Raw genomic sequence first — 16,578 nt, forward strand, 5'->3', positions numbered from 1 at the left:
TTGTGTCACTGCCATCTAACATAGCTCAGTGAGACTTTGACCACAAATACAAAGAACTGCTACCATATAATACAGAAAGTAACTGAAACAAACACACAATGAGACAACCAGAAATGATTCTTTTACTCAAAGATGAACATGACATTGAGGTTACCGCAATTTATGATGGCCCCTGGACGTTAAAAAAGATGGGACATGGGTTTATATAGGGTGTGTGATCACCATAGGCCACAATACGCCCTGCTACATGTTTACATGCTGTCCAGAAGATTGGTAATGAGTTATTGTGGTAGCGTACTCCGTTCTTCTACCAGCACAATTGACAACTGCTGGATGGTCACTGGTGCATGTGGACATAAAGTAATATGTCTCCCCAATGCATCCCACGAGTGCTTGATGGGATATAAGTCAAGTAACAAACACGCCACTCCATTCGCTAAATATATTCTTGTTCCAAGAGCCCCTCCACCTGTGCTGTGTGGTTCGATTATGCACTGTCATCTGAAAAAATGAAATCAGGGCTGAATGCACTCTGAAAAAGACATACATGGGTGGGAGTACAGCATCACAATAAAGTTGATTGGTGAGCGTACCATGTTCAAATATCTGGAGACCAGTATGTATGATGTGGGGAAGCTAGAATGTTGCGTGGGTGTACTGACCTTTCAAATCTTTGAACATGGTACAGTCACTGGTGAATGTTACTGTGACATTGTATTTCTTTCTGATGTGTGTCTTTTCTGAGGTGCATGCCCTAATTTAATTTTCACAGATGACAATGCACGACCGCTTTGAACTGCACAGGTGGAGCAGCTCTTGAAATAAGCACATTTAGTGAATGGACTGGCCTGCCTGTGCGCCCTACTTAAATGAGCACACACACACACACACACACACACACACAGTATTCCTTGGTGGATACATATTGCAGCACATCCACATGCACCAATAACCATCCAGTAGTTGACAATTGCACTGGTGGAGGAATGAAACACCCTACCATAAGAACTCCTTACCAACCTTGTGGGTAGCAAGGAAGTACAGTGCAGAGCATACATTGCTGTCCATGGTTATCACATATTCCATGGAAAACCATGCCCCACCTTTTATTACGTCCATGGGACCATCATAAGTCATGGTACGTTCAGTGTCATTATTGCCTTTGCATTAAAGTGTCTCATTGTGTACTTCTTTCACTTATCCTCTGTACTATACTGTAGCAATTCTTCCTACATAATGTCAAAGTTTCATCAAGCGCTGTTACTTGGCACTCACACATCAAGCAAAAGTTATTTTTGTCCTTACTTTTGCACTCCAGTGTAGTGTATTAGTATAGCTGTATAATACTTATTTCCTCAAAAATTATCTGTTACACAGAAATTAATTTTCTCTGAGAAATATGCAAATGATTATTAATAGGTGCCACAGCAGGGGGATTTGATAATGTTTCAGCCTAAAAACTGGCAATGAGAAAATAAGCAAATAAATGAATGTTGCTGTGGAAGCTTTATTTGCTGAAATAAACAATTTCATTGTGTACAATAGCATAGCAATTTTGTCCATTACTGAAATGTATGTTTAGCCCTACAAAACATTTTCTCTGCACAGACCTCTATCATTTTGATAAAGCAGATCTTAAGTGAATGAAAATAAAACAGTAGGTGAAATTTCAAATTATACCAGTCAAACACACAACATTGCGACAAATAACACAAAAATTACCAGTCCACAGAAACTTTTATAGCACTGTAATAAGTGAGGAGACTGTTAGGCAGCAGACTCCTAGCCAGGGTGTGCCACAGTGCAGTACGACTTGGAACTGCATAATTTTCATAGATGTGTAGGATACACCTAATCTAGACTAAAGCCTAAATTATATACGTATGAATGCAAAATTGGGCAGCACAAGTTGATGGAAAATCTAAGTACAAAATAAAAATGTCACTTGTTCAGGACCGGCAATCTTATTTCCTTTCCTTTTCTATTCATTTAGATTGTTAGTTTCAGAGCAATGCTGCAGAATATTGCAGAATGCTGCACAGAATCCATCAATTGTTCTCAGATGGCAGGAATAGATAAGAAGGGGTTACAATGTCACTGGTGCACAATACACCAATCCACGATTGCAATGGTCAGATGTGGTTGACCAGAGTTTTAAGATGGGTATGACTGCCCTAACGTCCCATGAAGTCCAATATCAGGCCACTGAGACATCCGAGTGTCCCACAGATCTGGATAGTCCACGATTCAACCAGCTGGTCAAATGGAGACCAACAATAAGGCCCTTTTTGGACTAAAACAGGTACTGATAACACTGCTTCTCAGGCGTACACACCATCTCCGTGTCCTCCACGGTGATCGCTCAACATCGGATACTGCTCACATCCTTTATATACCCTACCACACTTAACAACACTTGGGATCTGGTAATGTTACAAATAACCTTTATCTGTAACATTACCAAATGTCAGGTTTGTTTTGTTTGCAGATGACACAAACATTGCAATAAATAAGTCAAGTATTAGTTGACCACAATATTATTGCATCTGGGAATGAGGGCTCTTTTGTCAGCTTTTTGTGAGTCAGTGCATAATCGAGGTTGACAGTATACATGCAACTGATCTGAAAGCATTGACTGTATGATGTGTTTTCCTTAATCACCACTGTACTTGTTTAATGTAACATCATTGCTTGTTTCTGATAGTGCCATGTGCAATAATATTGTGGCTGAGTAGCATAATCTTACAAAGATCAGTTAATGAAATGTTCATGAACATTAATAAATGGTTGCTAGCCAATTCTTTGTCACTAAAATTTGAAAAAATACACTACATGCAGTTCAGAACTGGTAAGATGTTTCCTGCCAGCATATGACTAAAATTATGATGACAAACACATAGAAGAAGTTGACAGTGTAAAATTCTTGGAATTACAGCTTGACAGTAAATTCAACTGGGAGGAACATACCACAGAACTGCTAAAACACCAAAACAAATCTCTAATAGGAATGTGAATGTTGTCACATGTAGGTGACATAAAAATAAAAAAGGCTAGAATGCTGTGCTTACTTTCATTCCATAGTGTCAAAATTGTGTAATAAGAATTATTTGTGGTGTGAACTCAAGAACATCCTGCAGAAGCCTGTTTAGGGAACTAGAGATGCCAACTACTGCTTCCCGACAAATTTATTTCTTAATGAAATTTACCATTAAAAATATATCACTTTTTCAAATCAACAACTCAGTTCATGGAATGAATATTAGAAATACAAATAATCTTTGCAAGTATTTGTAGTCACTTACTTTGGTCCAGATAGCTGTCCATTATTGAGCAACTCACACTTTCAATAACTTGCCAGCAAGCCATAAAAAGTTTAACCACTAATAAATTTCAGTTTAAGAGAAGCCTAAAAGATTTATTGGTAGTCAACTAATCCTATCCCACTCACAAATTTTTAAGTAGAACCAACTGATATGTATATGTTCCCAATAATTTGAAATAATGCAAGTTTTAGTACAGCACAGTAAAGCAATTGTTGTAGACAAGTGTTGTAAAATGATATTTGAATTTGATGATACATGGCTACATATAGTCTAAGAATTATCAAATGCACCTCACTGTATTGAACAATTACATGCTTTGTGACAAGTTATTACCTTTTAAATGAAAATATGTTTAAGATATTTTACTTATTCTGCAACCACAAAAACCATTTCACTTGGACCTGTGGAAAATACATTAGAATATTTGTTTTTATCTGTAAATACTTATTGTGTATTCTTGTTTTTCTGACAATTGTCTACTTCCTGGAAGATCTCCTCACTATGGATCTACTGGAATGACAAATACGACTTATTGTTATGCGATAATAGTGATATGGTGAAATAATATTGAAACACAAGCATCAGTGTGCATTACAGTGAGTTGCTACTCTTTGCCAGTATTGATGCATTAAAGGGATATAGATAGGTCCTCTTTCTGCATCAGGGTTGAAAAACATGATTAAAAGTTGGAATTAACTAGCTATTTGAAAATTGATGCTGGGAGAAGTTGATGGCCCATTGCACTACAAATTGTTGAAGAAGTTACTGTTGCAATGGCTAAGAATGCTGGATGCAATGTGCAATCTTCATGCAGTGCACGAGCTGTGTCATGACAGCTGAACATTCCATGTTCCACCATTCAGAAAGTGCTGCAAACAATTGTGAAATCATCTCTCTAGCACAGTTCCAGACTGGCGTGGATGTAGATGGTCATCACATTGAGGAAAATTTGTAACCTGGACTATAAAGATGTTATGCACTCAACAAATGTTACCCTCCCATGCACAAATTAGAATGGGTTTCTTTCAATGGTTTATTCATTATTTCTCTTCTGTGTGTCCTTACAAATGTTTACACAATGTTTCATTGTCCTATGATCACTTGTTTTTCATGGGGCCCTCTCAAGTGCCAAATGTTTAATTATAACCAACCTGTACATTGACATCTGACCATGTCTTCTTTGTACTTCACTTTCTTTGTCAGACTGTGTATACAGCTTGGTAACCTGCCTAAACAATTCTCTCATCTCAAATATTTTTGGTATGTTAAACATATCTGAGAGATATTTTACCTAGACAGATACAAAAGGCTCACAAAATGTGACCAATGTGTTTTCATAAAATTATTCAGCATTGACAAAAAGGCATGAAAGTAGTTTTTTTTCCTTCCAACCAGATACTGGAGCTTTTTATCTCCAGAACTTCAGTTCTCAATGACATAAAGACAAAGGTACAACAATTTAGTAGGTCAGACAAGAATTTCAGAGAAAGTAAATATTTAAAACTATGACTTTTCTGTACTGCTTTTTGTAAGGTGAATCATGCACCAGACACAAGTTTATGGCATTGTTCATTGAAATGAATACCCTAAAGTCATATATGGCTGTGTAAACTCCATAGTTTTAAATGTAAGGGAGAAGGGAATAAAAGAATAAGCTTTATGAAGCTAAGGAAATAACTTTACCATGCAGTAAAAACAAACCGATAATGAAAATAAAGGCAGTCTGTTCAAAACTGCACATCTGTGAAATCACTGTCTACTGCATAACTTTCAAGACTATTGTTCCACAGACACAACTATTGCACACTCAGATCCTCCTCGACACACTGTCCAAAAGATGGCCCAAGTGCTGCTGCTCATGCCTGTCCAAGTAAGGCAGAGTGTGTGGAGAGTGTGTGTGTGTGTGTGTGTGTGTGTGTGTGTGTGTGTGTGTGTGTGTGTGTGTGTTTTGATCTTATGGGTGCTCAGTGGTGAGGTCATCAGCGTCTTCACACTCATTAAAATGAATAAAATTGTTGCACACTCATTAAAATGAATAAAATTGTTGCACACTCATGCACTCAAAATGACCACATAGTCACTCAATCTCACATGCAGTTCAACAACTTAAAAGGAGGGAAAGTAGCTATACATGAAAGTAAAGCACAGAGAATACACAGCACAGATGAGCTAAAAGAAAAGCACGGGGAAATGTGTGGGGCTGACCACATACAAAAAAATTAGGTGAGCCAGTCACCCTGTTAACACATTAAAAAACATCACCCTGAAATCATGGGGAAAATGATGGATTATTCACAAAACTTTAAAACGCAAATGACATTCATTTCATTGTCAATTAAAATAGAAGGCAGAGCCAGTGACAAATCTGCTGTGGCCTACCACTGTGGCCTGCTGATTGTCCAATAAAATGTGGTGCACAGTGATCTGCGCGCCCCAAGCACCACACACTGGAGAGTCCTCTCACCAGAGCAAGAAGCCATGCATCAGAGGGCTGTGGCCTATGCGAAGATGAATAAGGAGGATCTCATCCCGTCGATGTGGCTGGAAGGAGGTACGTCATGGCTGCATTGTGGGCTTTACAAGTTGTAGCTTATTTTCTGTCACTTCAAGCCACACCTCTTCTCACTGATGCATGACTTTGTATCTCAGCAGTGAAGTAATAGTATGCAGGAGGATGAAACACGAAATAGATAAGGATCATGACATGCCATCCTTGGCTGCTAGATCTGTCCTTTCATTCCCCACAATACCAATTTGTCCTGGAACGCCTCCTTTCCCAGACATTGTAATTGGAGGAATGCATCCTGGATATTCTGGACTACTTTATCTGCTAGATACAAATGTTGTAGAGGGTGAAGGGCACTCAGAGAATTGGAACAGACAAGAAATTTAGTAATGGAAGAGCATCTCATCTGCTCCAGTGTCAGCAAGATCGCACATAATTCTGCATCAAAGACAATAAATTCTTGAGGCAGTCAGACCTTAAGGACACAATCTGGGAAAACGACAGAGCAACCAACTAAGGCCGCCTGTTTAGAACCATCCATAAAGACAGCTACATAGTTACGGCACTTATATCAAATGTCAAAAAGTGTCACATTAAAAACAGCGAGTGCAATCTCCCCTGTACTGCACCAAATCTAAAACCACTCTGGGCCCCTGCAGTAACCATGTTGGCAGGCAGTTAAAACACTGGATTTGTGGCTGCACATGCTTCACACAAAGTGATTTCAGCACACACCGTACAAGAATCCCAAACGGCATTGTGGCTTGTGGACAGTTGGAGAAAATGGGTACCAGAGGTAGACGAGCAACAGTATGGTATGCGGGTGAATTTGGAGCTGCAAGGAACTTACATGCCTGACGAACCATGAGGAGCTGACACCAGATGGTGAGTGGTGGTTCCCCAACTCAGCACAGAGACAGGATATGGGACTAGTTCTATAAGCACCTGTGGCCATCCGAATCCCGTCACGGAGGACAGTGTCAATTATCTTCAAATAAGAAGGACTTGCAGATCCATACACTGTGCACCTACAGTCCGGTCAGGAATGCATGAAAGCCCAATAAAACTAGAGCAGACACACCCTGTCTGCTCCCCAAAACCTGTGGCTCAGGTATTTTATGATATTCAGTGCCTTGAGGATTCAGGCTTTCAGGTCTCTCAGGTGATGCAACCACGACAATTTAGAGTAAAAAATGAGGCACAGAAACTTCACCAAGTCTCTAAAATGTAGGATGGTGTACCCCATATCCAAGGCAGGTAAATTAAAAATATGATGAGAATGATTAAAATGAACACTCTCTCTCTCTCTCTCTCTCTCTCTCTCTCTCTCTCTCTCTCTCTCTCTCTCTCTCTCTCATATGGAGAAAACTGAAACCCCATCTTTGTAGCCCACTTCTCTAACCTCTGCAGTGTAAGTTGTAACTGACAGCTCGATGTTGCAACACTGGAGGAGGAACAGAAAACAGCAAAATCATCCACAAATAAAGGGCACTGTACACGGCTCCCTACCACAGACTTGATGCTGTTTATAGCTATGGCACGGAGGGTAACACTTAAAACACTGCTCTGAGGGACACCATTCTCCTGCTCAAAATCATCAGATAGTGTATCACCACCTAGGGTCCTAAAAAACCGCTGAGACAGGAAAGACCATAGGAAGATGGGAATGTGGCCACAAAAGCCCCACCAATGCAGCTGTGCGAGAACACTGTGTCTCCAAGTAGTATCATACACTTTACTAATATCAAAGAATATGCCTCTATACTGATGTTTACGTAGGAAAGCCTGCTGAATAGCAACCTCTCACAGGGTCATGTTATCAACAGTGGACTGAAATCACACTGAATAACGCTGACAGCAGCTAAGGACAATGGCTAACCATTTGCTCCAGTCTTTCCTACACAGCTCATTAAGGTGACACTCCTGTAACTACGGAGACATGTGCAGTCCCTCCTTGGTTTGAAGTACTAAAATTGTCCCCCTCCGTGAGCTGGGGGAGTTACCTGTCTGCCAAGTGAGATTAAAACATTTGAGAAGAATTTCCGTTGATGCCACTGTCAAATGTTGAAGAATGCAGTACCAGATCTGGTCATGACCAGGTGCAGAATCATGAGTCTGAAAGCGTCAATTCCAGTTTCCACATGGAGAATGGGGGGTTGAAGAACTCAGATCTGTTTGATCTTAAATCTGACTTGTCCCTCTTGATAGTTGCACGATAGTGATGAGATACTGGATCCTGGCTCTCAGTGTTCACAAAACACTCGGCAAGTGCCTGAGCGATATCTACAGGTGTTATTTGGAGACACCCTTGTTTTGATACTACTGCTATTGGTAAACATCTGTGTTGACAGTGTATTTTTGTAGGACAAGTGGAATGGTTTATAAAGTCCACGAACGCTTGCCATGACTATCTTGCTTTCCCTAATGATGCATCGAGCCTTGACCCTCATGAGTCGAAAGGCCACGAGGTTGTCCTCCATTGACCAGCATTTAAATTGTCGAAGAGCTGCATGCCTGTCCAACATTGCTGAATGGTACTCATCTGTCCACCAAGATACAGGTCACCTCCTAAGTTGATCAGACGGCTTTGAGAGGGCTAGGTCAGTGGCACGATGGAGCACTCATGTGATGTGGTCCACACATTCCTCAATGCTGCTGCGGCGTTCAAGATCAGCCAGCTGGCTGAACAGCATCCAGTTACCATCACTGTTTGAACAGCGCCCAGTCAGCCTCACTACTAACCCATGTTGGTGGCTTCTGTTCAAGCAATCCTCCATCCAACAGGTGGATCCAGAGCGTAAAGTGGTCACTGGAATTAAGGTCATCACTTGCTTCCCACTGTGCTGAATCTGCAAGGGCTGGAGAGCAGGAAGACAGGTTGATGGCTGAGAATGACCCAGTAGCAGCAGAGAAGTGAGTGGGATTGCCTGTGTTGAGGATGCCCAGTTCCTGAGATGATACGAGATTCTCCAAGACTAGATCCCTGGGGCAAGTATAGTTTGAGCCCCATAATACATTATGAGCATTGAAATTACCCAGTAGGAGAAACGGATGGGGGAGTTGCTCAATAAGGCCTTCGAGAGCTTCCGAGTCTATGGCAACCTGCAGAGGTAAATACAGGGAGCAGATAATAATCTTCTGACCCTCATGAGCAGCAATGGCTACTGCCTGTAGGTCAGTAACCACTGAGAGAGCAGGTGAGTTGTGTGTGCTATTGACAAATACAGCAACGCCTCCCTTGGCTATATCCCCAGGCAGGTCATCATTTCAGTGGAGGACAAAGCCTGGTAGCACAGGAGCATCAGTAGCTCGGAAACGTGTTTCCTGTAAGCACAAGCACAGGCGCAATGACTGTGCCACGAATTTCAGTTCCTTGACACGACTCCTGAACCCATTCATGTTCCACTATGGGAGCCAGCTATCACGAAGATTGTACTTCCACCCTGACTTTCGGCCAGGGTGGGGTGGCCAAAATGGGTGGAGTTTCAGCCTTGGGGCAAGATGATTGCCCTGGGCAGACTTTGCAGTCCATTGGCTCTGAAGCAAAAGCAGCAGAGCTCTCAAGTTGAATGACATCTATGTTACCTGATGATTTACCACCTGTTGTCACCTGTAGTGTGAGTTTCCCACTTGCATTTTTAGACTGGGAAGGCTTTGGAGCAGCAGTGGTGGAGACAGATTTTTTTACTGGGCTCTGCCTTTGGAGCTACTGGAAGGTCAGCAGTGGTGGCAACTGCCATTTTATATGATGTTTGCAGGAGGGTTATGGGCTCTGAAACAACTGCAGCTTGAATTTTCACTGACAAACACAAGTACTAGTGCTGACACTAGAACCTCCATTTGTGCAGAAGTGCTGGCTGTCAAAATACATTTGTTAAGAGCTGAAGCAAATGATGTAGTGAACGTGGGAGGCTGCACAGCCCTATAGATCTTTTTGGGTTCTCCATATGGGATGTGTTTTCTGTATCTTCTGCTCTTCAAGGAAGACACTGCAATCCCTACTCGACACAGGCCGACCCCAGAGCAATTTAGAATCTTTGGAGGAGAGGAGCAACCACCGGCGTCACGGGCTACCTTGCCACATTTGCCACAAGTGACTTCACCCTTACATCCTAAGGTGGTGTGCCCAAAGGGCTGGCATTTAAAACGGTGCATTGGGTTAGGAACATTGGCATATGCTTAGATGAAGGAAACCTGCCTTGACAAGTTTGGATAGCTTTGTGCTACTGAGGGTAAGGATGACAGAGTCAGGTTTTATGAGATCCCCATCCACCCTTTTCAAAATATTTAGCACATCAACAATCCCTTCCTGAGGCCACCCATCCTTGAAATCCTCCTTGGGAACATCGACAAGATCTCTACAGGTCACAACACGTTTGCTATAGTTGAAGGGATTATGGGGCTCTGTTCATATGGCATATTCTCCTATGCACTTCGCTTTCTGAAGGTTGGTGACTTGTTGGGAACTAGCAGTTTCAACGAACAGCGTTCCGATAAGTGATCACTTGACAGATTTCAGTGTACCCGTGATGCCCTCTAAACCTTTCTGAATATAAAAAGGCAAAACCTTCTCAAAGTTGCCCCGTTTTCACTTCACAATCAAAAACACATTCTGAACAGCAGCATGCATCCTTTTACAATATACTGAAGAACTCTGTATAACCCTTGAATCAGGAAGACTGGCTATACGAGCCCTCTAGGTAGACTGGATGCTAGTACCAGCCAGCGGCCCACCTTTCCACTGGGAGGAAAAGAAAATTTAGGAGGATCCATTTCAATCCTACAAGCAGCCAGGGAAATAAGGGTCTACTCAGACAGAGCCCTGCATGCCTGAGTAAGCCTTACATAACTGTGGTGTGGCGGGTTCCCCAGAGATTGCCCACTAATGACTGTTGCACCTCAATAGCCCCGCATCTCATCAGCATCCAGCACACTTTGAGATTGAGGGTTTTTCTTTATAGAGGTTTATTCTATCCTCGCAATCTGAGTAGTCGAGCCAAGATCCCTGTTCCCTATGACACACAATATTCCAGTGGTCACTGAAGCATGCCCAGAGTTTATGGTGATGGATGACTGACAGTGCTTACCAATCCCCAGCTCAGGAACCCTGGGGCTGTGAAGCCAGCACTCAGCAAATGAATGCTGAGCCCTGAGTGGAAGGCAGTGAGGTGTGCTTGCCCACTACCACTCTGAAACACATATCCATCACTGAAAGGTTGACGGCAGGGTTGGACGAATCTTTCCAAATACTGCACAGCTCCCACATTACCCTCGACAGTGGTGAGTGGTGTCCAAAATTCAGTGATGAGTGGTGTCCAACATTCATACATACCAGTCCTAAATGTGACTGCTAGTCTCCCTGCTGAGACCCATGGGACTGCATGTCTGGGACATTCGTTGATACCTGGGTATCTCCACACACTTCTATGAAGATTATCTATGTAAGACAAATCCTGCACTTTTCAGTGAAAACAACTGTACCCCACTGAGTCAGGTTCCATTACGCGTGTTCCCTTGCTCACCAATGAGCACCACAGTGCTGATAAGTTTGTTCTGTTGTTCAAGATGGATGCCTAGAGAACAAACTGATCTTGCGGAGATGGTTGGTTACTGTCAGGGTCAAAACACTCCATCAGTTGCCCCAAAAAGGCTGCACTGAGTTCTGTTGTACTCTCCTTTAGGTACCTACAAGACATTATTTGTAGGCACCAGTCATAAGTTGGTATTGTGACCATGAGTGATCACTAAATGGTAAATTTTCAATGTTTTGTGTCTCACAAAAGTGGCTGAATGTTAAAATGACTTCATTGTGGTGTACACCTATTTGATGAGCAATTTACCGTCTTGCTATAAAGTGACAACACACACACAGTCTAAGCTAGAAATGACATTTTGAGATATGTTGACAGAACAAACAGTGCATGCAAATTGCACTGTCCAAGTCTCATGTGGAGACACATCAGACTTTACTGAACTATAATGAGGATGAGACTTCACTTTTACCCACATTACATGGTGGCTGTAAAAAGCTATTTCCTGTGATCAAAAGAGTACCGGAAAAGAAGTTCCCAATCGCAACAAACAACCGATGCAACTTGGAAAAACTTGTTTCCAAAAGTTTATTCTGACCAGTTACATAATAGTAAGCATTGTTTTAGAGTTTATGTTTTCAACTACCTCCTGCTGGAATACCTATTCCACCATTACTCTGTATGTCAATGGAGCAAGATGGTGTCAACAGTGCCAGACACTTGTAAGTGAAATAAGTCACACAAAAACTACAGGCAAATTCCTATTTTACATTGATTTACATTGCTTTTTATACCTATTAAATAGTTATGCAATGTTCTCCTGTCATAAGGAACTTTTATCCTGGAGTTAAAACAACATTACAGTTCTACTAAGAGATGCACAGTTGATGCATCTTCTTTGTGGTTAATTAAATTACAAAGCATAGTCACAACCTTTGTCCAGATGATAACACATTACCAATATGGCAATACCTTAAAAGTATTAACAACAATATTGTGTATTCCAGTGTTTAATTTGCCTATTTTTCTCCATGTACTGAGAGAATATTTCATACATGGGTCTAACAAATTTTGAGATGAAAGTGTTAAGTGGGAGATCCTATTTCCTCTTTCCTTGGTAAGTGGCAGAGTAATAACCACTTCAACTACCTTCAGAACAACTAGCATTCCAGATGGTATGGTCCATTTTATCTGCTGGATACACTAACCAAGCTCACCATAAAACACTACACAAAAAAGGGCGAACAACCACCTTACTGCAGACACAATGTTTCTTCTGCAGCTCCACGCAGAGGCTGCACCGAAATAACAAAAGATTTGTTCCGTAAGACGCTCATAAAAGCAAAATGATACAATAACACAATAAAATTACTGATAACATTGATCTAGAACCCACTAATACACAATTATGTATTTCCTGACACAAAGTTTTTAATAGTCCTAAAAATGCTCTGCATAATGCTGTTGTTTTTGTCCCCATCAAACTAAGATTTGCATTGGAGCTCTCAAACAACAGTGGAGGATAGCCGGTTCTTCTTGTTTTAGAAAGTTAATGTTGACAACACCCAACAGGCTTGCACTTTGTATTGGGCTCCACAAATATAAAAAGACAACAATATGGCACTGTAGGATAAGGACCCTTGGTATGTTAGTTGGACAATGTGAAACAAGCAATGGGTGGAATATGCTGGCTCTACTCCGTCATCTCATTTCATTGACTCATTATACAGCTCAGACTAAGTCCCCACAGCATACTGAACACAAATTTCCAAACAGAATAGTTTGTTAATCAGTAGAACATTAAAAAATTACTTCCAACCAAAAAGCCGTGGCAACATAGTACATAGGCAACTGATTTCTATTCATTCTTCATGTACAGTAGACTGAGCATCCAGATACACTAGGAGTCCCTCTCATGTTGAGCAAGTAGGGACTGCAGAAAAGAGCTCTTGCATGGCACCAAAAGTCTGGAAGCAACATAAACTTTGTAACAAAACTAGCACTTAAGTCACTCAGATAAAACTAAATTTAATATTTCCTTAGGAGCACAGTTTTAAATTCAGAGTGTCCAACCACAATCTCTTTTCTCTTGGAGAGACACTTAGTTATACAACTTCAATAACTCACTTCGGCAACTCGTGTGACACAGAGAAAAAGCAGAAAATGAAACAATATCCACAAATAAAGGGTACTGGTTTGAACTGTGTATTGTGACTGTAATGCTAATTATTGAGATAGAAAACACAGTCATGATTAAAATACTTCTGCAAAAATTGTTAACGAAGGATGGAAGGTTAGAGTTATAATACGTCCTGCCAACACGGAGGTCTGTATAGATGTATTGCTATCTCGAGAATGAATTTTTTAGGGAATAATCTAGGAACTCGCCTGAAGGGATTAAGGGAAAGCATAGAGTCAAATTTCTTGAAAGGGATTTGGACCCCCATTACTCCCCAAAATGAGTCCTGTATGTTTACCATGCAGAGTAAAATCTGTCAAAAGGCTATACCTCTAACTCAGCTACAGACAAAATAATTTCCTGGGAATTGTAGCAATAGCTTTTGGGAAAATAAGCTTATCTCAGGAAGAAGTATACTCAAGTGCTATAATACACTTTTGGAAATTGAAATAAGAACACCGTGAATTCATTGTCCCAGGAAGGGGAAACTTTATTGACACATTCCTGGGGTCAGATACATCACATGATCACACTGACAGAATCACAGGCACATAGACATAGGCAACAGAGCATGCACAATGTCGGCACTAAGACAGTGTATATCCACCTTTCACAGCAATGCAGGCTGCTATTCTCCCGTGGAGACGATCGTAGAGATGCTGGATGTAGTCCTGTGGAACGGCTTGCCATGCCATTTCCACCTGGCACCTCAGTTGGACCAACGTTCGTGCTGGATGTGCAGACCGCGTGAGACAACGCTTCATCCAGTCCCAAACATGCTCAATGGGGGACAGATCCGGAGATCTTGCTGGCCAGGGTAGTTGACTTACACCTTCTAGAGCACGTTGGGTGGCACGGGATACATGCGGACATGCATTGTCCTGTTGGAACAGCAAGTTCCCTTGCCGGTCTAGGAATGGTAGAATGATGGGTTCGATGACGGTTTGGATGTACCGTGCACTATTCAGTGTCCCCTCGACGATCACCAGAGGCGTACGGCCAGTGTAGGAGATCGCTCCCCACACCATGATGCCGGGTGTTGGCCCTGTGTGCCTCGGTCGTATGCAGTCCTGATTGTGGCGCTCACCTGCACGACGCCAAACACGCATACGACCATCATTGGCACCAAGGCAGAAGCGACTCTCATCGCTGAAGATGACATCTCCATTCGTCCCTCCATTCACGCCTGTCGTGACACCACTGGAGGCGGGCTGCACGATGTTGGGGTGTGAGCGGAAGACGGCCTAACGGTGTGCAGGACCGTAGCCCAGCTTCATGGAGACTGTTGTGAATGGTCCTCGCCGATACCCCAGGAGCAACAGTGTCCCTAATTTGCTGGGAAGTGGCGGTGCGGTCTCCTACGGCACTGCGTAGGATCCTACGGTCTTGGCGTGCATCTGTGCTTCACTGCGGTCCGGTCCCAGGTCGACGGGCACGTGCACCTTCCGCCGACCACTGGCGACAACATCGGTGTACTGTGGAGACCTCACGCCCCACGTGTTGAGCAATTCGGCGGTACGTCCACCCGGCCTCCCGCATGCCCACTATACGCCCTCGCTCAAAGTCCGTCAACTGCACATACGGTTCACGTCCACGCTGTCGCGGCATGCTACCAGTGTTAAAGACTGCGATGGAGCTCCATATGCCACGGCAAACTGGCTGACACTGACGGCGGCGGTGCACAAATGCTGCGCAACTAGCGCCATTCGATGGCCAACACCACGGTTCCTGGTGTGTCCGCTGTGCCGTGCGTGTGATCATTGCTTGTACAGCCCTCTCGCAGTGTCCGGAGCAAGTATGGTGGGTCTGACACACCGGTGTCAATGTGTTCTTTTTTCCATTTCCAGGAGTGTAGATCTTCAATATGTTTAAATATGGTTCTACAACGCAGAGCCTACATAAGAAAGCCTCACATACAGCAAACTACGTTAGCCAGGCAATGAAAAATGAAGCAATATTTAATAAAATTGATAGACAGCAACCAACAATCTCTCAAAGTCATACAAGACAGCAATTTACAGTCTACTTGAGGTTATCGTCTAAGTAATTATAGTCCAATTAAAATTACTTGACATCTGACACTTCATGTGTCGGAGCCAGTTTCCTCCAATCATAGCACCCAGTGTCATGCCCAAACAGTTCGCTGTTGCCAAACTACCACAATTTGTAGGTTCACTTCCAACTCCCTGTCCGGCATTCTTTCATAATGTGTTTGGATCCTGAATAATGGGTCTGGCACTTTTGTTTCCTATTTCATCACACATGAGAAAAAAAAAAACACACACACACACACACAATGCTAAAGAAATACACATATTTCAAACACAGCACTAACCAAACACCACTGGATACTTGCACACAAAATACGAATTAGTGTCACACATTCAGTTATCATGGTCTAGGATATCAGCTTGCATTAAATAGCTTCACATGGCATTGCATGAAGCCGAATTTTTTAAGGCTGCAATTTATTGTTGCAACTGGATCACTACAGTTGGATTATAATTACTTTACACAGTGTTGTGGTGTAGTACAATGGTTAACACATTAACATACAATGGTTAACACATTAACCTGACCTGTAGGAGGTATTAGGTTCCAGTCTTCTCCAATGCAGCAACATTTGTTTTTTATTTCCAAATTCAAACCAAACTAGTTTCATTATTGTTTTTATTCAATTAATTCGTTAAAACGCAATTTTGTTCTTGTTTAAATTCTTGTCATGTCATTTTTCATCATCACACTGACTTTTTTATTTGCTCTTCTCTGTCTTTCTATTTTTTTTCCATTTGGAATATGTCTGTGTCGCTATAATCTGCAAACAAGCGCCAATGAGAACTGCTCATTGGCTGGTAACACAGCAGTTCGTGCAGCCAGTATAAGGATACTTTCAGGTAACCAATGATAACGAGAAATTAAAGTTTGCTTTTAGCGTTGAAACTTGTCTCGAGTTTGCACGTAAAGGTTAGGCTTTAATTGCCATAGCAGAGGAATCATGATTTTGGTTCTACTGCACATTGTTTATGGCTATTTGATCAG

At 42.1% G+C, this 16,578-nt stretch overlaps 1 protein-coding gene across 4 annotated transcripts in view; it reads right to left on the bottom strand.

Annotated features, from left to right (window-relative positions):
• Positions 1-16,578, bottom strand: part of LOC126299520 (uncharacterized) — a 181,504-nt gene that overhangs the window by 138,962 nt on the left and 25,964 nt on the right. The gene's annotated exons all lie outside the window — the stretch shown is intronic.

The sequence above is a fragment of the Schistocerca gregaria genome, chromosome X (assembly GCF_023897955.1).
Source record: "Schistocerca gregaria isolate iqSchGreg1 chromosome X, iqSchGreg1.2, whole genome shotgun sequence".
Taxonomy (NCBI): domain Eukaryota; kingdom Metazoa; phylum Arthropoda; class Insecta; order Orthoptera; family Acrididae; genus Schistocerca; species Schistocerca gregaria.